Below are 21685 nucleotides of genomic sequence, written 5' to 3'. Positions count from 1 at the left end.
ATATGTGACATGATATGGCCATCATCATCTTGTGCCTTTGATCTCCATCTCCAAAGCATCGTCATGATCTCCATCGTCACCGGCATGACACCATGATCTCCATCATCTTGATCTATATCAATGTGTCGTCACATGGTCGTCTCGCCAACTATTGCTCTTGCAACTATTGCTATCATATAGCGATAAAGTAAAGCAATTATTTGGCACTTGCATCTTATGCAATAAAGAGACAACCATAAGGCTTCTGCCAGTTGCCGATAACTTCAACAAAACATGATCATCTCACACAACAACTTATATCTCATCACGTCTTGACCACATCACATCACAACATGCCCTACAAAAACAAGTTAGATGTCCTCTACTTTGTTGTTGCAAGTTTATGTGGCTGCTACGGGCTGAGCAAGAACCGTTCTTACCTACGCATCAAAACCACAATGATAGTTCGTCAAGTTAGTGCTGTTTTAACCTTCTCAAGGACCGGGCGTAGCCACACTCGGTTCAACTAAAGTTGGAGAAACTGACACCCGCCAGCCACCTGTGTGCAAACCAGTCTCGCGTAAGCGTACCCGTAATGTCGGTCCGGGCCGCTTCATCCAACAATATTGTCGAACCAAAGTATGACATGCTGGTAAGCAGTATGACTTGTATCGCCCACAACTCACTTGTGTTCTACTCGTGCATATAACATCAACGCATAAAATCTAGGCTCGGATGCCACAATTGGGGAACGTAGTAATTTCAAAAAAAATGCCTACGCACACGCAGGATCATGGTGATGCATAGCAACGAGAGGGGAGAGTGTGTCCACGTACCCTCATAGACCGAAAGCGGAAGCGTTAGAACAACGCGGTTGATGTAGTCGTACGTCTTCACGGCCGACTGATCAACCACCGAAACTACATCACCTCCGAGTTCTAGCACACGTTTAGCTCGATGACGTCCCTCGAACTCCGATCCAGCCGAGTGTCGAGGGAGAGTTCTGTCAGCACGACGGCGTGGTGACGATCTTGATGTTCTACCACCGCAGGGCTTCGCCTAAGCACCGCTACAATATTATCGAGGAGGACTATGGTGGAGGGGGGCACCGCACACGGCTAAAAGATCCAAGGGATCAATTGTTGTTGTGCCTAGAGGTGCCCCCCTGCCCCCGTATATAAAGGATCAAGGGGGAGGGGGCGGCCGGCCAGAAGGAGGCGCGCCAAGGGGGGAGTCCTACTCCCACCGGGAGTAGGACTCCTCCTTCCCTTGTTGGAGTAGGAGAGAAGGAAAGAGGGGGAGAGGAGGAAGGAAAAGGGGTCTGCACCCCTTGTCCAATTCGAACCAAAGGGGGCTGCGCGCCTCCTTCCTTTCGGCCTCTCTCCTCTATTCCCGTATGGCCCAATAAGGCTCATATACTCCCCGGCGAATTCCCTAACTCTCCGGTACTCCGAAAAATACCAGAATCACTCGGAACCTTTCCGAAGTCCGAATATAGTCATCCAATATATCGATCTTTATGTCTCGACCATTTCGAGAATCCTCGTCATGTCCCCGATCTCATCCGGGACTCCGAACGCCTTTGGTACATCAAAACACATAAACTCATAATATAACTGTCATCGAAACCTTAAGTGTGCGGACCCTACGGGTTCGAGAATTATGTAGACATGATTGAGACACGTCTCCGGTCAATAACCAATAGCGGAACCTGGATTCTCATATTGGTTCCCACATATTCTACGAAGATCTTTATCGGTCAAACCGCATAACAACATACGTTGTTCCCTTTGTCATTGGTATGTTACTTGCCCGAGATTTGATCGTCGGTATCTCAATACCTAGTTCAATCTCGTTACCGGAAAGTCTCTTTACTCGTTCCATAATACATCATCTCGCAACTAACTCATTAGTTGTAATGCTTGTAAGGCTTATAGTGATGTGCATTACCGAGTGGGCCCAGAGATACCTCTCCGACAATCGGAGTGGCAAATCCTAATCTCAAAATACGCCAACCCAACAAGTACCTTTGGAGACACATGAAGAGCACCTTTATAATCACCCAGTTACGTTGTGACATTTGGTAGCACACAAAGTGTTCCTCCGGTAAACGGGAGTTGCATAATCTCATAGTTATAGGAACATGTATAAGTCATGAAGAAAGCAATAGCAACATACTAAACGATCAAGTGCTAAGCTAACGGAATGGGTCAAGTCAATCACATCATTCTCCTAATGATGTGATCCCGTTAATCAAATGACAACTGATGTTTATGGTTAGGAAACTTAACCATCTTTGATTAACGATCTAGTCAAGTAGAGGCATACTAGTGACACTATGTTTGTCTATGTATTCACACATGTATTATGTTTCCAGTTAATGCAATTCTAGCATGAATAATAAACATTTATCATGATATAAGGAAATAAATAATAACTTTATTATTGCGTCTAGGGCATATTTCCTTCATCTAGAGTATTAAGTTCATAAAGAACGGAGTAACGCATTAAGCAAGATGACATGATGTAGAGGAATTAACTCAAGCAATACGATGAAAACCCCATATATTTATCCTCGATGGCAACAATACAATATGTGCCTTGATGCCCCTACTATCACTGGAAAAGGACACCGCAAGATTGAACCCAAAGCTAAGCATTTCTCTAATGGCAAGAAAGATCAATCTAGTGGGCCAAACTAAATTAATAATTTGTAGAGACTTGCAAAGATATCAAATCATGCATATAAGAATTCGGAGAAGAACCAAATAATATTCATAGATAAACTGATCATAAATCCACAATTCATCGGATCTCGGCAAACACACCGCAAAAGAATATTACATCGAATAGATCTCCAAGAACATCAGGGAGAACTTTGTATTGAGAATCAAAGAGAGAGAAGAAGACATCTAGCTAACAACTATGGACCCGAAGGTCTGTGGTAAACTACTCACGCTTCATTGGAGAGGTAATGGTGTTGATGTAGAAGCCCTCCATGATCGATTCCCCCTCCGGCAGATCACCGAAAAAGGCCCCAAGATGGGATCTCGCGGGTACAAAAGGTTGCGGCAGTGGAAAAGTGGTTTCGTGGCTCCCTATGATGTTTTTAGGGTATAAGAGTATATATAGGCGAAAGAACTAGGTCGGTGGAGCTACGAGGTGCCCACGAGGGTGGGGGAGCGCCCTCTTGCTTCGTGGCCTCCTCGTTACATTTCCGACTTCATCTCCAAGTCTTCTGGTTTGCTTTCGTCCAAGAAAGATCCTTGCAAAGGTTTCATTCCGTTTGGACTCCGTTTGGTATTCCTTTTCTGCAAAACTCTAAAAGGCATAAAAAACAGAAACTGGCACTAGGCCTTCGGTTAATAGGTTAGTCCCAAAAATAATATAAAAGAGCATATTGAAGTCCATTAAACATCCAAAACAGATAATATAATAGCATGGAACAATCAAAAATTATAGATACATTGGAGACGTATCAGGGTTCATGACAGGGACCTCTAGGTCATGGTGTGGCTTGCATCTCCCCTCCTCATGTGCATTGGTTTGCATCCAATGATCCTTGCAGTCCAATCCATGGACGTCCCTCCCTCCCTGCATCTCTAGAACAACACGACACTTCAATTTCATCAACTTCCATTGCTACTGAATAGAAGAGGATCATGATGTATATGCTGCATAAAACATACATGGAGAAGGAAGCTGCTTGAAAACAGAGGAGATCCATGATGGTTGTTTTCATTCGCAACAGAAGAACTCAAAAAAATGTGCAAGTGTGTGCTATCTATGGATACACCAACTCCATCAGTACCGAGCACCCAAACTAAGAAAAAAAGCACTCATATGCAGCAGCCCAAACTCAACTTTGAGAGAGCGGACTGATTAACTTTTTTTGTTGGGTCAAAAATTTCAAAAATATAGATAGAAGCACTCTAGAAGCTATCAGAATAAATCATAGAGGTTGGCCGAACTAATTGGGGCATCCAAACGATACAAGAGAGTGGCCAGATGAACACATTGTTAGAGACGCACATATAGCTAGTTTCCCGTAGATCAATTACGCTACTAGCTTGGTTGCTTCTTTTAGCTAGCATACACGTATGTGATTTGTTATAGCATACATAAACCGAACACACTTTTTATCTAAAAATTCACAACTAAAAGAACTCCAGCAGCTAGCTAGGCAGAAGTGAAGATTGGCCAAAATCATATCAAGCAATGTGAAGCATCATTATACAAGGAAAAGGGGGGGACAGAGGAATGCAGCGGGGCTCGCCATGGGGGTGCTTTAGCCGATGTAGTGCAGCGCCGTCACGCTGTCGATAGAGCTGTTGTCACACCGTGGATGGAGCCGCCGTCTCGCTGGAGTTTACCCGTTGCATGCGTCCGCCCCGCAGCCACCGGGTGCAGGAGCATCGACCACGAGGGGGAGCTGCCCGTGGGACTTGCGGTAGGGATTGGAGAGGGCAGAGCAGAGTCGCCAGCGACATACCGGAGTTGGAGGGCACGCCTGAGGGAGTCCTGGATAAGGGGGTATCCGGACAGCCGGACTATATGCATCGTCCAGACTATAGAAGCGTCAAGATACAAGACTCAAGACTTCGGCTCGTGTCCGGATGGGACTCTCCTTTGCGTGGAAGACAAGCTTGGCGATCCGGATATTATATTTCCTTCCTTGTAACCAACTCCCTGTAAACCCTAGCTCTCCGGTGTCTATATAAACTGGAGAGCATGGTCCTTACAAGGCCGATCACAATTACAATTATACCATCATAGGCTAGATCTTAGGGTTTAGCCTCTACGATCTCGTGGTAGATCTACTCTTGTATTCCACATATCATCAATATTAATCAAGCAGGAAGTAGGGTTTTACCTCCATCGAGAAGGCCCGAACCTGGGTAAACATTGTGTCCCTTGCTTCCTGTTACCATCAGCCTAAGACGCACAGATCGGGACCCCCTACACGAGATCCGCCGGTTTTGACACCGACATTGGTGCTTTCATTGAGAGTTCCTCTATGTCATCGCTTTGAGGCTTGATGGCGTCTTCAATCGTCAACAACACGGTCTAGGGTCAGACTTTTCTCCCCGGACAGATCTTTGTGTTCGGCGGCTTCGCACTGCGGGCCAATTCGCTTGGCCAGTTGGAGCGGATCGACAGCTTCGCCCCTGGCCACCAGATCAGGTTCAGAAACTTGAACTACACGGCGGATATCCTAGGAGACTTGATCTTAGACGGATTCGAGCCTGCGCCAGGAGCGCCGGACAGCCATGATGAGCATGGCCTAGACCTGCTGTCGGACAGTGCCTGGGACATCATCCCTGAAGCAGCCTTGGATCTAAATCCAGGGCAGGTTGCGTTGCCTATGGACGGAGGGCTAGACCACGCTCCGCAGGCCGCACACTTATCGATGGTGGAGCCGAACACGGGTCCCACCGTTGTGGAGGCCTGTAATCCCGGACCCCCGGACTCATATCCGGCTGTTGGTCCTGGTCCGCTCACTTTCGAGCCAGCCGAGCCAAGTTGGGATCCGGTAATGGAGTTTACCGCTGCGGACATCTTTCAGCACTCACCCTTTGGTGACATGCTGAACTCATTGAAGTCTCTCTCTTTGTCAAGAGACTCTGGGCCGAACTATGTCCGGCTAGAGTGGGAAGCAGGCGATGAAGGAATTCGCTACCCACCCACCACCCACTTTGTCGCCATGATCGATGATTTAACCAACGTGCTCGACTTTGACTTCGAAGACATCGACGGTATGGACGACGATGCAGGAGACATACAGGAGCCACCGCTCATAGGGCGGTGGGCAGCCACCTCTTCATACGATATATATATGGTGGACACTTCGAAAGAAACGAATGGCGACGAGGCAACGGAGGATAACCCCTCCAAGAAGAAAGCAAAGCATGGGTGTCGCCAGTGCCGCTCCAAGCCCCGCCAAGGCAATACCGTCGCCGGAGTTGATAATAATCCGGACGGTGCCGACGATGAATACAACCCCGAACATCCCGCCTTCGAGTAGGCCAAAGAGGAAGACCGGCATGACAGCCCAGATGAGCAGGCGACAGACGGGTATCCGGAGGAGGGCAACTACATGCCCCTCTCCGAAGACGAGATTAGCCTCGGCGACGACGAGTTCGGCGTACCCGAAGACCCCGCAGAGCAGGAGCATTTCAAGCGCCGGCTTATTGCCACTGCGAGAAGCCTGAAGAAGAAGCACCATCAGCTCCAAGATGATAAAGATCTGCTCACACACAGATGGACAGAAGTCCTGGCAGACGAGGAATACGGACTCGAGCGCCCCACAGCTGACCGACCGCCTTGAGGTCGGGAAAAAACGGCATATCAGCCGAAATACCAGCCCGTACCCCCGCGCCGGTTTACTACGGCCCGGGGCAATACCCAGGACCTGCGTGATAAACTAGATAATGCCGCAGGACAACCAAGATCGCAGATCACGGGGGCGAGCCGAAGCACATGACGATGATTGTCATACCAGATACACTAACAGCAAATCCGGCCGGGCCAAATACAACCAGTCAGATGCAGCCGGACTGCGCCGTGACATAGCCCGACACAGAGGCGCCGCACACCCCCTATGCTTCACTGATGAAGTGATGGATCACGAATTCCCAGAAGGGTTTAAACCCGTAAACATCGAATCATACGATGGCACCATAGACCCCGCGGTATGGATCAAGGATTTCCTTCTCCACATTCACAGGGCCCGCGGAGATGATCTACATGCTATCAAGTATCTTCCCCTTAAGCTCAAAGGACCTGCCTGACACTGGCTAAACAGCCTGCCCGCAAATTCCATTGGCAGCTGGGAAAACCTGGAAGACGCATTCCTTAACAACTTCCAGGGCACATATGTGCGACCTCCGGATGCCGATGACTTGAGCCACATAACTCAACAGCCCAGAGAATCAGCAAGGAAATTCTGGACTCGGTTCCTAACTAAAAAGAACCAAATAGTCGACTGTCCAGACACCGAAGCCCTGGCGGCTTTCAAGCAAAATATCCGTGGCGAGTAGCTCGCCAGACACCTTGGCCAGGAGAAACCCAAGTCCATGGCAGCTCTTACGACACTAATGACCCGCTTTTGTGCGGGCGAGGACAGCTGGTTGGCTCGCAGTAGCACTACGGCACATTCTGGAACTTCAGATGTCCGGGACAATAATGGCAAGCCACAGCACAACAGACACAAGCGACGGAACAACGGCGACAGGACCGAGGATATGGCAGTCAATGCCGGATTCAGCGGATCGAAATCCGGTCAGCGGAAGAAGCCATTCAAGCGCAACAATCAAGGACCGTCCAGTCTGGACCGTATACTGGAGCGCTCGTGCCAAATTCACGGCACCCCGGACAAGCCAGCCAACCACACCAACAGAGACTGCTGGGTATTTAAACAGGCCGGCAAAATAAACGCCGAAAACAAGGACAAGGGGCTGCACAGCGATGATGACGATGAGCACCGGCGTCCGAACATGGGGGGCAGAAGAAATTCCCCCCCCCCCCAGGTGAAAACGGTCAACATGATCTACGCCACCCACATCCCCAAGCGGGAACAGAAGCGAGCACTACAGGACATATATGCGATGGAGCCAGTCGTCCCCAAATTCAACCCATGGTCAGCTTGTCCGATCACCTTTGATCGTAGGGATCATCCTACCAGCATCCGTCACGGTGGCTCAGCCGCATTTGTTTAAGACCAAATTATAGACGGATTTCACCTCACAAGAGTCCTTATGGACGGAGGCAGCATCCTGAACCTGCTTTATCAGGACACAGTGCGAAAGATGGGCATCGATCCTTCAAGGATCAAGCCCACCAAAACCACCTTTAAAGGTGTCATTCCTGGAGTAGAGGCCCGTTGCACGGGCTCTATAACATTGGAAGTGGTCTTCGGATCTCCGGATAATTTCCAAAGCAAAGAGCTAATCTTCAATATTGTCCCTTTCCATAGCGGTTACCATGCCCTGCTCGGACGAACCGCATTTGCTAGATTCAATGCGGTACCACACTATGCATACCTCAAGCTCAAGATGCCAGGCCCGCGCGGGGTCATAACAGTCAACGGGAATATGGACCGCTCTCTCTGTACAGAAGAACATACTGCGGCCCTTGCGGCAGAAGTACAATGCGGCCTCCTCCGACAAACCACCAATCCGGCGACGACATTTTCAAGCTCCACCAAGCGAGGGCGGAACACCCCGCAGCAGGATCAGCAGGCACGACAAGAGCAGGACTAGCAGTCCGGCCTCCGCTCAAACCCCACCAAAGCAGCATGTGTGCCACACGTACATAATTACGCACTCAAAATACCATGGGCACAGGCGAAGAAGTATCAGGGGCTCAGTCAACAGTACGGTATCACTTCATAACCTTTCCATTCACCTTTAAGGACATTGCTTTACAGCTTCTCCAGAATAGTCGGATTGTCGGACTTACATAGGAGAGGAAACCCAAGAGGCAATAGGCTTTGGGCATAGCAGGAAACACCCAGGTGGAATCTATTTACAATCATTATTCCTGCTTTATCTATCTGTACGTAGCCTGCCCCTGGATAGGATGTGTCAAATCATCCTATTTTGTCTCCGCTTAATGCATACATTGTAAACATACGCTTAAACGTATTATTCATCAATGGGAGACCACAAATAGCGTCAGCTTACTTATTTTTATCTGAGCATTTTTTATAAATGTCTATTTAATTTTGCATCAGTACACTTTGGTATGTGTAGTTTGCCAGGGGCTTCCTATGTTACCTCATAATACGGCAAGTCAAGTCCAAACACTTTCAACAGTGCGGCACCCCGAACTTATAGCATTATATGCATCAGCTCCGAATCATGTCTTGGGTTACGGTTGGGATAGCCCGGCTCCCTTGCTTTGGTGCCTTACGTCCGTTAATTCGGCTAAGGTACCGCAGGGAGAACTACTGCGATTGTGCCCTGGTTCTGCCGGACGAGCACCTCAGTAGAGAAAGCACAAAACTGTCTGACATGATGTGGCGAGAGACTGGTCATTGTTCGAGAGGTCTTAAAATCCTTTAAAAAATCCGATTTAGGCGTTAATTCGGCTTTGTCCGATATAGGCGTGTATAGCACCCCAATTCGGCCTTCCGGATTCTAGGGGCTTTGCCGAAATTTAAAATCGTATACTTCTATGGCTGAGTGAAGATTATAAAATTGTATAGTCCAATTGCCTGGTTCATTGCGCTGGAAACCTCCTTAAGGGACCAAACATTTGGATAAAGAGTGTCCGGGTTTTCCACGAACACCCCAGTACTAGTTACACGGGGGCGGAAGCCGACGACTGGCGTACTTTCAGAATTTGATAAACAGCCGCACAGAAGGTAATATTTTAAATCACAAAAGCGCTACATAGCGCAAGTAACTTCGTCTTCAAATTACAATCATGACAGAAGTAAATTCATTCAAAAATTATGTATTTGCTACATTCATCGGCCACGAGACAAGCACCCTTCATAACGCCATCATAATACTTCTCGGGGACGCGATGCGGCTTGCCCTCCGGTGGCCCGTCCTTCACCAGCTTCTCCGCATCCAACTTGCCCCAATGCACCTTGGCACGGGCAAGGGCTCGACGGGCACCTTCAATGCAAATGGATCGCTTGATGACTTCCAGTCGCAAACAGGAATCCACCATCCGCTTGATCAGGCTGAAGTAGCTGGTGGGCAGAAGCTCGCCAGGCCATATCCGGTCTATGAGATCTTTCATAGCCACTTCGGCCACCATGTGGAGTTCGACCAACTGCTTTAGTTGGTCACTCAGAGGCCTTGCATGTTCGGCCCCAGCATACTGGGACCAGAACAACTTCTCCGTTGATCTCCCCTCCTGGGCACGGTAGAACTCCGCGGCATCTGATACGCTGCATGGCAGGTCTGCGAATTCCCCTGGAGAGCTCCGGATTCGAGTAAGTAAAAGAAACGCCTCCTCCACATGTTTGCTTTGCATAAAAAATTTCATACCCGCCGCTATTTTCTTGGCCTCCTGGATCTCTTGCTGAGCCCTCTCTGCTTCGGCCTTGGCGTCTTTTGTATTTGTAAGGGCCTTTGCAAGCTCGGCCTCCTTTGCTTTAAGCTCCTGCTCCGCAGACTCGAGCTTCTTGCCGAGCTCCTGGAGCTCTTCTTGTACCTCGCCCACTTGGGCCTCTTGCTTTTTGCGCTCCTTGAGTTCCAAGGCCGCTTTGCGTTCGGCCTCGGACAGCGCCTTCTTGAGAGACGCCACTTCGGTGGCGGCCTCTGTTACCACATCGCAACGTCTCGTCATTAGCATAATCAAATTTTATTTACTATTTATTATATGAGAGAGGGAAATCATTCACCTTTGTTCTCCTCGAGCTGCCTCCTCGCGAGGCCGAGCTCTCCCTGTGCCTGCTCTAAATTCTGCGTCAGGCCAGCAATTTCAGCCGTGCGAGCAGCAGCGGCCAGCAGCACAGCCTGTTTATTTACATTCAACACTTATTGTTAGACTCCTGCGGATTATAATTGACCCTCCGTTTGGTTTTTTCTTCCGAACACCAAACAGAGTATCAGGGGCTACTACCTATCGGGTGGTGATTTTACACGTTTTTACTGCTTACCTCAAAGCCTGTTAGGAGGCTGGTGCAGGCTTCGGTTAGTCCGCTCTTGGCGGACGAAACCTTCTAAATCACCGCACTCATGAGAGTACGGTGCTCTTCATCTAGGGAAGCGCCTCGAAGCGCTTCCAGCAGACAATCCGGCGCCTGGGGCGCAACGGAGGTCCTTGATGTAGATGGCCCTCCCTCCATAACAAGGGGCTGCCCGCCTAAGTCTGGAACCACTAAAGACTCCAGAACAGTGTTTGGCTGAGAGCCCAGCTTGCCGTGGCTCTCATCGACACGATCCGCGGGGACCTTCAACCCCGTGAGTCCGACGCCTGGGACGCCGCCTTGAGGCGCCTCCAGAGCTACCTCCGCCATCGTTGGGAACCCTCGGGACAACACCTCCATGTCATCCGCAAGGCGAGGAGACGTGGCCGTCGGGAGTGAGTTCATTGCTGAGTCACTCAAGGACCCGTCTGAAGACGACACTCCCGGATGGGCCGTGGCCGGACTGCATACAAGTTCGGCATTACAAACAAAATTATGAAGCAAAAATTACGATTGAGTGCAGATACTTACGACCGCACGAGGGGCTTCTTCCTGGGCAGCCACCCTTCCTCGCTATCAGTGGCGGTGGCGGAGTAGTCCGGAAGGGATGCTTTTCCCTTCTTGGACGTCCCAGTCTCCCCCACCGGGGCGGCCTTCCTCTTCTTCCCTCCCCCAACACGGGGAGGTGGTGTTTCTCCTTGTTCCTCCCCGCCTCCGTGGGAGGAATCCGCCTCGTCATCATCAGACGACAAGGGTATGACGGCCTTACGCCGAGAGCCTCTCCTGGCCCCCTGATTCATCGTCTCAGGCCCCCCATCCTTTCCGGACGGGGCGGCCTCTTCTTCTTCTTCTTCCCCTTCAGGGGAGGAGTGCGCCTCGTCATCTTCGGACGAGTCTTGCGCAACCTTCCTTCGGAGACCCTTTCGGGTCCCCGGGGCCTTCTTGTCGGCCCTCTTCTCCGGCCCCTTATAGGGCAATGGGACCAACATCTTTGTCAGAAGATCATTGGCTGGGTTTTCCGGCAACGGAGCCGGACTATCGATCCGCTCCGCTGCCTCCACATACTCCTAAAACAAATATACACAAACTTAGGAATTCCCCCATGAGTACATTGGGAAGAACCGGACCTGGTGGTGGCCTGAGAACTCACCTGGGTAGGTTGCCGTGCGGCGTGGAGACCGCGGTCCTCGGTTATGAGAGGAGGTACCTCGGTGGACTTGAACAACGCTTTCCATGTGTTCTTATGCTTCATGCCGTAGAGCCTCTGGAGCGTCCGGTGTTCGGCCGGGAAAAATTCCCATAGATTGAATGCCCGCCTTTGGCACGGCAGTATTAGGCGAATGAGCGTGACTTGGATCATGTTGACGAGCTTGATGTTCTTGTCCTTCATGCCCTTGACGCAGTGGATGAGTCCGGTCAGCTCTGCAGATTCGCCACATAACAGGCCCTTATGTTCCCAGGAGGTGAGCCGCATAGGGGTTCTAGATCGGAACTCAGGGGCCGGCACCCAGTTGGCGTCGTGTGGCTCGATGATGTAGAACCATCCCGATTGCCACCCCTTCATGGTTTCCGCAAAGGAGCTTTCAGGCCAGGTGACATTAGGCATTTTTTCCACCATGGCTCCTCCTCACTCCGCTTGCTGGCCGCTCACAATCTTCGGCTTCACGCAGAAGGTTTGGAGCCACAAGTCAAAATGAGGCTTGATGCGGAGGAAAGCCTCGCACACGACGATGAACGCCGAGATGTTGAGGACGAAGTCCGAAGCTAGATCATGAAAGTCTAGCCCGTAGTAGAACATAAGCCCATGAACGAAGGGGTGGAGTGGAAACCCCAGTCCACGGACGAAGTGGGCAAGGAACACGACCCTCTTGTGGGGTCCTAGAGTTGGAATGACCTGCCCCTCGTCTGGTAGACGGTGAGCTATGTCTGCGGCCAAGTATCCAGCCGCCCGGAGATTCGCGATCTTCTTCTCCGTCGCGGTGGAAGCCACCCACTTGCCTCCTGCTCCAGACATGACTAACTGTGCGGAGAAGACCTAGACTAGGGCGCCGGAGCTCGAGGGGGCAGGAGTATGTGAGGGGAGGAAGAAGGCGTGGGTAAAAATGAGGAACTCTTATCCCTTTATAGAGGCGACGAAAGTGCTGCGCCTCCCCACTAGCCTGTTGAGAATCGCCCACTTCCCAAGCACCACGATTGATGGCACGGGGGGATTACCCATACCCGTATTGATGAGAATCCCACGATAAGAGGACATGATCTCTGCTTTGACAGGACGTGTCAAGGAAACCGCCTCGCAATGCGCGTTGTGGCTGGTTGTGAAAAAACGGTTCGAGTAATGACCTGGCCCTAATGGCATATCACGTCATCTAAAAGTTGTCAACTGCAGTATCATTCTCTCTACGGTGGTATGTGAAGATCATTTTGCAGTTCCGGACACGGTCTACGTGTTCGATGGTAACCTTGGAGTATTCGGAAGGAGGAACCCGCCTTGCAATGCCGAAGACAAGACTGCGCGCCGGACTCATCGTCATTGAAGCCTGGTTCAGGGGCTACTGAGGGAGTCCTGGATAAGGGGGTATCCCGACAGCCGGACTATATGCATCATCTGGACTATAGAAGCGCCAAGATACAAGACTTAAGACTTCGGCACGTGTCTAGATGGGACTCTCCTTTGCGTGGAAGACAAGCTTGGCGATCTGTATATTATATTTCCTTCCTTGTAACTGACTCCCTGTAAACCCTAGCTCTTCGGTGTCTATATAAACCGGAGAGCATGGTCCTTAGAAGGCCGATCACAATTACAATCATACCATCATAGGCTAGCTCTTAGGGTTTAGCCTCTACGATCTCGTGGTAGATCTACTCTTGTATTCCACATATCATCAATGTTAATCAAGCAGGAAGTAGGGTTTTACCTCCATCAAGAGGGCCCGAACCTCGACAAGCATTGTGTCCCTTGCTTCCTGTTACCATCAGCCTAGGACGCAAAGATCGGGACCCCCTACCCGAGATCCGCCGGTTTTGACACCGACAACGCCACCCTCGAAACCCTAGCACTGGGAAGGGGTCGTGGTTGAGCTCTCGGGGCCGCTAGAGGTAGATCTGGCTGGAGGGAAGGGAAGAGCGGCGGCAGGGGAGCTCGGATCTATGTTGCGCGCCAACGAGGGCCGCTGGAACACACCGGCATTGAGTGGCGTAGGTGGCGGCGGCGAGGGTTTCGTGGGGGAATGGAGAGACAAGCGAGAGAGGGAGAGGCGTGGGGTGGATTTCTGTCTTGTTTTTATTTTTATTTTTTTCCTCCTTTTCTTTAGATGGATGGATGTGAGGTGGAGAGATGGATGGATGGATGTGGGCCATGTCATCAATCCATGGCACAATTGGTTCCACCAATGAGAATTAAGCTCTTGCAATTGTATTTTCTCCTCTTATTCCGAGTAAACACTTAACAATTTGGAGAAGGGTATCTACCAAAATGGCTTGCTCCTTCCTATGCTTCCCGACAGGGCCAAGCCCGCCATGGTAGGGTGTGGTAAAGTCTCAGCTTGTTTTGAAGAAGCCTGACCGGAGGCCGCTTGTAACCTAAAATGAGGTCCGGAAGTGGTTTTTCAAATCAAAAATTGATGTCTTTGCGGTATGTGTATGTATAGTGATATCAAAGGAGGGCTAGGCCCCACCATTGGAGGGCGAATGTACCTCGGTGACATGCTGGATCTAGTCGTTAAAATCCACAGAAATCATATGATGCTGAAAATCCTTGGGACCTGGCATGGTTTCATCATATGGACCTTGCAAGGTGTGTTTAAGATTCGAGCTTGTTTCGCAGAAGCCTGATCGGAGGCCGCTTGTAAACTACACCATCTTCGAGGTAGTATGTGGCTATTGAGAGAGAACTTGTCTGGTTTGTGAAGGAAGTGTGTTGCACGTTGCTCCCTTGACCTCAAAACTTCTTGTTCTCTCAAAGGGGGCCATTGCATGACACGTGCAAGGACATGGCATTTTTCCGGGTCGCTTGCAATATTTGAGACATTATTGCATCCGTAGGGTTTCAATACGGGAAGTTACAGATCTGCATGGAGACCACCTGAAATGATGTCCAGAAGTGGTTTGTCAAATCATATATGATGTCTTTGCAGTATGTATAGGTCTAGTTCAACCATAGGAGGTATAGGCACCACCACCAGAGGGCGAATGTACCTAGGCGGCATGCGAGATCTAGCCACTAAAATCCACGGAAAATCATACGATGCTAGAAATCCTCGGGACCTGGCACGATGTCGTCATATGGCCCTTGTAGGGTGTGGTTAAAGTTCGAGCGTGTTTTGAAGAAGCCTGACCGGAGGCAGCTTGTAAACTACACCATCTCTGAGGTAGTATGTGGCTATCGAGAGAGAACTTGTACAAGTAGAAAAAGGGCCTAATGTGAAGCACATTAGTCCCGGTTTGTAGCTGAACTGGCACTAAAGTGACCATTAGTGTCGGTTCAAACGGCTAGGCGGGCGTCGCTCATTAGTACCGGTTCGTGGCCAAACTTTAGTACCTATTCATGCCAAGAACCGGTACTAAAGAGGATGTGGCAGGCTGGGGCCCCACCAGCCCCTTTAGTACCGGTTCATGCCACAACCCGGTACTAAAGTTTTTTAGTTGCAGCGGGTTTTTAGTCCCACCTCGCTCCGCTAACAGGGTTTTTACCACCTTAAATATGTTACTTCTCAAACTATCACAACCACTTGGTCTTCATTGCACTCTATGTGTAGGATCTGTGGCCGCAATAGGAATCTTCGTCGGTTCTTAAACCGGGGAAGATTCCTATTGACAATTCAGATTCTACACAAAAATATCATTGATGATCAATGTATTTTTGATGTATATTTTTACATGTTTACACGGATGAAAACTCATCTGTTACACGGGCACTTCATTTTTTAAAACTTATTACAACTCCAGAATTTTTTTGCGTTCAGTATGCACCATTAAAAGCCACGTCATCAACTTTCAACCCTTTCTGACATCAATTGCTATTTTTCATGCATTTACAGATTTGTTTTGAGCTAAATGACCCTGAAATTGAAAAGCACTACAAATGAACTCTGAAAAGGTTGAAACTTGGTATGGTACCATCATTTCAACCACATAGCATGTGCGAAAAAGTAGAGAGGGTTACGGCAAAAACTGGATGCACTTGGTGTACAAACTGGACAATCTCTTTCGAAGTATCACGGTTTCAGACGAAAACTCATCTGTTACAAAGGCACTTCATTTTTTAAACTTGTTACAACTCCAGAATTTTTTTGCGTTCAGCATGCACCATTCAAAGCCACGTCATCAACTTTCAAATCTTTCTGACATCATTTGCTATTTTTCATGCATTTACAGATTTGTTATGAGCTAAATGACCCTGAAATTGAAAAGCACTACAAATGATATCTGAAAAGGTTGAAACTTGGCATGGTATCATCATTTCACCCACATAGCATGTGCGAAAAAGTAGAGAGGGTTACGGCAAAAACTGGATGCACTTCGTGTACAAACTGGACAATCTCTTTCGAAGTATCACAGTTTTGGATGAAAACTCATCTATTACAAAGGCACTTCATTTTTTTAACTTATTACAACTCTAGACTTTTTTGCATTCAGTATGCACCATTCAAAGCCATGTCATCAACTTTCAACTCTTTCTGACATCATTTGCTATTTTTCATGCATTTATAGATTTGTTTTGAGCTAAATGACCCTAAAATTGAAAAGCACTACAAATGAACTATGAAAAGGTTGAAACTTGGTATGGTATCATCATTTCACCCACATAGCATGTGCAAAAAAGTAGAGAGGGTTACGGCAAAAACTAGATGCACTTCGTGTACAAACTGGACAATCTTTTTCGATGTATCATGGTTTTGGACGAAAACTCATCTGTTACAAAGGCACTTCATTTTTTAAACTTATTACAACTCCAGACTTTTTTGCGTTCAGTATGCACCATTCAAAGCCATGTCATCAACTTCCAACCCTTTCTGACATCATTTGCTATCTTTCATGCATTTATAGATTTGTATCGAGCTAATTGACCCTGAAATTGAAAAGCACTACAAATGAACTCTGAAAAGGTTGAAACTTGGTATGGTATCATCATTTCACCCACATAGCATGTGCGAAAAAGAAGAGAGGGTTGCGGCAAAAATTGGATCCACTTCATGTACAAACTGGACAATCTCTTTCGAAGTATCACGGTTTCGGACGAAAACTCATCTGCTACAAAGGCACTTCATTTTTTTTTAACTTATTACAACTCCAGAATTTTTTTGTGTTCAGTATGCACCATTCAAAGCCGCATCATCAACTTTCAACCCTTTCTGACACCATTTGCTATTTTTCATGCATTTACAGATTTGTTTTGAGCTAAATAACCCTGAAATTGAAAAGCACAACAAATGAAATCTGAAAAGGTTAAAACTTGGCATGGTATTATCATTTCACCCACATCACATGTGTGAAAAAGCAGAGAGGGTTACGGCAAAAACTGGATGCTCTTCGTGTACAAACTGGACAATCTATTTCGAAGTATCACGGTTTTGGACGAAAACTCATCTGTTACAAAGGCACTTCATTTTTTTAAACTTATTACAACTCCAGACTTTTTTGCATTTAGTAGGTACCATTAAAAGCCATGTCATCAACTTTCAACCCTTTCTGACATCATTTGCTATTTTTCATGCATTTACAAATTTGTTTTGAGCAAAATGACCCTGAAATCGAAAAGCACTACAAATGAACTCTGAAAAGGTTGAAACTTGGTATGGTATCATCATTTCACCCACATAGCATGTGGGAAAAAGTAGAGAGGGCTACGGAAAAAACTGGATGCACTTCGTGTACAAACTGGACAATCTCTTTCGAAGTATCAGGGCTTCGGACGAAAACTCATCCGTTACAAAGGCACTTCCTTTTTTTAAATTATTACAACTCCAGAATTTTTTTTGCCCTCAGTAAAAATATGCACCATTCAAAGCCACGTCATCAACTTTCTACCCTTTCTGACATCATTTGCTATTTTTCAAGCATTTATAGATTTTTTTTGAGCTAAATGACCCTGAAATTGAAAAGCACTACAAATGAACTCTCAAAAGGTTGAAACATGGCATGGTATGATCATTTCACCCACATAGCATGTGTGAAAAAGTAGAGAGGGTCATGGCAAAAACTAGATGCCCTTCGTGTACAAACTAGATAATCTATTTCGAAGTATCACGGTTTCAGACGAAAACTCATCTCTTACAAAGGCACTTAATTTTCTAAACTTATTACAACTCCAGACTTTTTTTGCACTCACTATGCACCATTCAAAGCCACTTCATCAACTTTCAACCCTTTCTGACATCATTTGCTATTTTTCATGCATTTGTAGATTTGTTTTGAGCTAAATGACCCTGAAATTGAAAAGCACTACAAATGAACTCTGAAAAGGTTGAAACTTGGCATGGTATCATCATTTCACCCACATAGCATGTGCGAAAAAGTAGATAGGGTTACGGCAAAAAAATGGATCCACTTCGTGTACAAACTGGACAATCTTTTTTGAAGTATCACGGTTTCGGACGAAAACTCATCTGTTACAAATGCACTTCATTTTTTTAAACTTATTACAACTCCAGACTTTTTTGCATTAGTATGCACCATTCAAAGCCACATCATCAACTTTCAACCCTTTCTGACATTATTTGCTATTTTTCATGCATTTACAGATTTGTTTTGAGCTAAATGACCCTGAAATTGAAAAGCACTACAAATGAACTCGGAAAAGGTTGAAACTTGGTACGGTATCATCATTTCACCCACATAACATGTGCGAAAAATTAGAGAGGGTTATGGCAAAAACTGGATGCACTTCGTGTACAAACTGGACAATCTCTTTCGAAGTATCAGGGTTACGGACAAAAACTCATCTGTTATGAAGGCACTTCATTTTTTTAACTTATTACAACTCCAGAATTTTTTGCATTTAGTATGCACCATTCAAAGACATGTCATCAACTTTCAACCCTTTCTGACATCATTTGCTATTTTTCATCCATTTACAGATTTGTTTTGAGCTAAATGACCCTAAAATTGAAAAACACTACAAATGAACTCTGAAAAGGTTGAAACTTGTCATGGTATCATCATTTCACCCACATAGCATGTGCGAAAAAGTAGACAGGGTTACTGCGAAAACTGGATGCACTTCGTGTACAAACTGGACAATCCCTTTCGAAGTATCACGGTTTCGGACGAAAACTCATCTGTTACAAAGGCATTTCATTTTTTAAACTTATTACAACTCCAGACTTTGTTGCATTCAGTATGAACCATTCAAAGCCACATCATCAACTTTCAACCCTTTCTGACATCATTTGCTATTTTTCATGCATTTACAGATTTTTTTTGAGCTAAATGACCTTGAAATTGAAAAGCACTACAAATGAACTCTGAAAAGGTTGAAACTTGGCATGGTATCATCATTTCACGCACATAGCACGTGCGAAAAAGTAGAGAGGGTTACGGCAAAAACTGGATGCACTTCTTGTACAAACTGGACAATCTCTTTCGAAGTATCAGGGTTTCGAACGAAAACCCATCTGTTACAAAGGCACTTCTCTTTTTTTAAACTTACTACAACTCCAGACTTTTTGTGCGTTTAGTATGCACCATTGAAAGTCACATCATCAACTTTCAACCATTTGTGCCTTCATTTTCTATTTTTCATGCATATACTGACTTTTTGAGCTAAATGACCCTGATATTGAAAAGCACTACAAATGAACTCTTAAAAGGTTGAAAGTTGGCATGGTGTCATCATTTCACCCACATATCATGTGCAAAAAAGTTTAGAGAGTTACGGCAAAAAGTGGATGCACTTTGTGTACAAACTAGACAATCTTTTTCAAAGTATCGGGGTTTCGGACGAAAACTCATCTATTACAAAGGCACTTCTCTTTTTTTAAAACTTATTACAACTCAGAAATAAATAAAAGAATATTAAACATTTTGTACCTAAAGCAAAAATATTCACAAAGAAACTCTAAATACAGCATAAAACAACTCAGAAATAAATAAAAGAATATCAAAAAAATTACCTAAAGCAAAAATATTCACAAAGAAACTCTAAATATAGCATAAGACAACTCAGAAATAAATTAAAGAATATTAAAGTTTTTGTACCTAAAGCAAAAAATATTCACAAAGAAACTCGAAATACCGCATAAAACAACTCAGAAATAAATAAAAGAAAATAAATAAAGCAGAAAAGAAAAAACAACATAAAAAACTCTGCATGCTGCCCAATGGACCTACTTGGCCTTGGGCCAGGAAACAGGCCCATAAGGCCGAGCAGGCCCACAGGGCAGCACGGCAAAGTTAGGCCCATAAGCCTGCTAAAGAGAGGAGCTCGAGAGAGCTACCGCACTGGGGCTTATAAACCAGTGCGGACGCCCCTCGGCTAGTGAGGTGGGACTAAACTTGCCGCACAGGACCTGCGCTAGCGCAGGCCTTTAGTACCGGTTCGTGGCTCTAACCGGTACTAAAGGTTGGTCTTTAGTACCAGTTGGAGCCATGAGCCGGTACTAAAGGTGGTCTCTTCCCGTCGTTTGGTGTTGCCAAATTTGACCTTTAGTACCGGTTGGTGGTTCGAACCGGTACTAAAGGCCCCTCCTATATATATAGCACTTGTGAAAATTTCAGTTCGTTTCTTTTCATCTGCTTCGTCGTCCCGCCCGTCTCCATCGCCACCCCCGTCGCGCACGCCCATCGTCGTCCTCGTCCCCATTGCGCCCCCGACCGTCGCACACACCCGGTCGTCCGATCCCCGCCCCCGTTACCGTGCACGCCTGCCATCCCCATTGTTGATCGTGCCCGTGCCACCTCCGACCCATCCCCGTACGCCGCTGCCCCCCGTCACCTCGCATCGCCGGCCGTCGCCCAGCTGTAAATATTTTCTGTTTTCTATTTTTTAGTTTTTTATACTTTTAGTTTATATAAATATTAGATTAATGTCAATTGTTAGATGATTATATATATATAGAAATTTTAGATGAATTACATAGAAAATAATGTAGATATATTAATGTCAAATGTTAGATGAATTAGCTAGATAAATTTAGGTATATGAGATTTGATGATCTAATAATTAATTAAAAGTTTACTATAGAACTAGTTTATTTTTAGTAAGAAGCTTACTAGAACTAGTTTATTTTTAGTAAGTGCTTAGTTGAATTAATAAAACTAGTTGAATTAATAGAACTAGTTGAATTAATAGAACTAGTTGAATTAATAGAACTGCTAGTAAGTGTTTATATCAATTAATGTTTTAACTATATATGAACATACAAAATGTCTGACGATGAGAATGATTTTGTTATGTGCGAATACTACGAAGACAAGCGTGACATGTGCGACAGAAATTTCCTAGTTGATGGTAGGCGCTTCAGCATCAAGCTAGATGTGACCTTCGAAGTGAATATAGTAAGTCACAACGACAAGTCTTTTTTCGTAATTAAGTATATGCTTCATTTTCTTCAACTTATAGTTTCAATTTTTTACTAAGCTACTAGCGTATCCCCTGCCATGCAAGAATTTTTGTCTTGGATAAGATAGGTTTCAGTACTATGAAAATTATGGAGGTAAAGAGAGTTTACTTGAAGATCGGGCATGGTTATACTTTCCACGCAAAATTATACAATGCAGACACCTACACCTATTTTAAATGCAAAACTTGGCAAGCACTATGCAAGGCTTATGCATTTGAGCCTGATATGGTTATCACCTTTGATATTTGTTCGGAAGATGATATTGAAGGTAATACCGATATCTGGGTCGATGTGCAGACGCCTCCAGTTCTACCATTATGTGGGTTTCTCAACCATATTTATGTCTTCGATATTGTTTATTTCAAAAATAGTTGACAACTAATTTCTATTGACAGCTTATTTCCATTCAAGGAAACATGTCCGGAGCTTGGTAGACAGGACCGTCCACTTTCCCGGGGCTGAACTAAACTGCGAGGAGATAAGTCATTATGTTTCATTG

This window comes from Triticum dicoccoides, chromosome 7B (assembly GCF_002162155.2).
Source record: "Triticum dicoccoides isolate Atlit2015 ecotype Zavitan chromosome 7B, WEW_v2.0, whole genome shotgun sequence".
Classification (NCBI taxonomy): Eukaryota; Viridiplantae; Streptophyta; class Magnoliopsida; order Poales; family Poaceae; genus Triticum; species Triticum dicoccoides.
Note: the sequence above shows the minus strand (reverse complement) of the source record.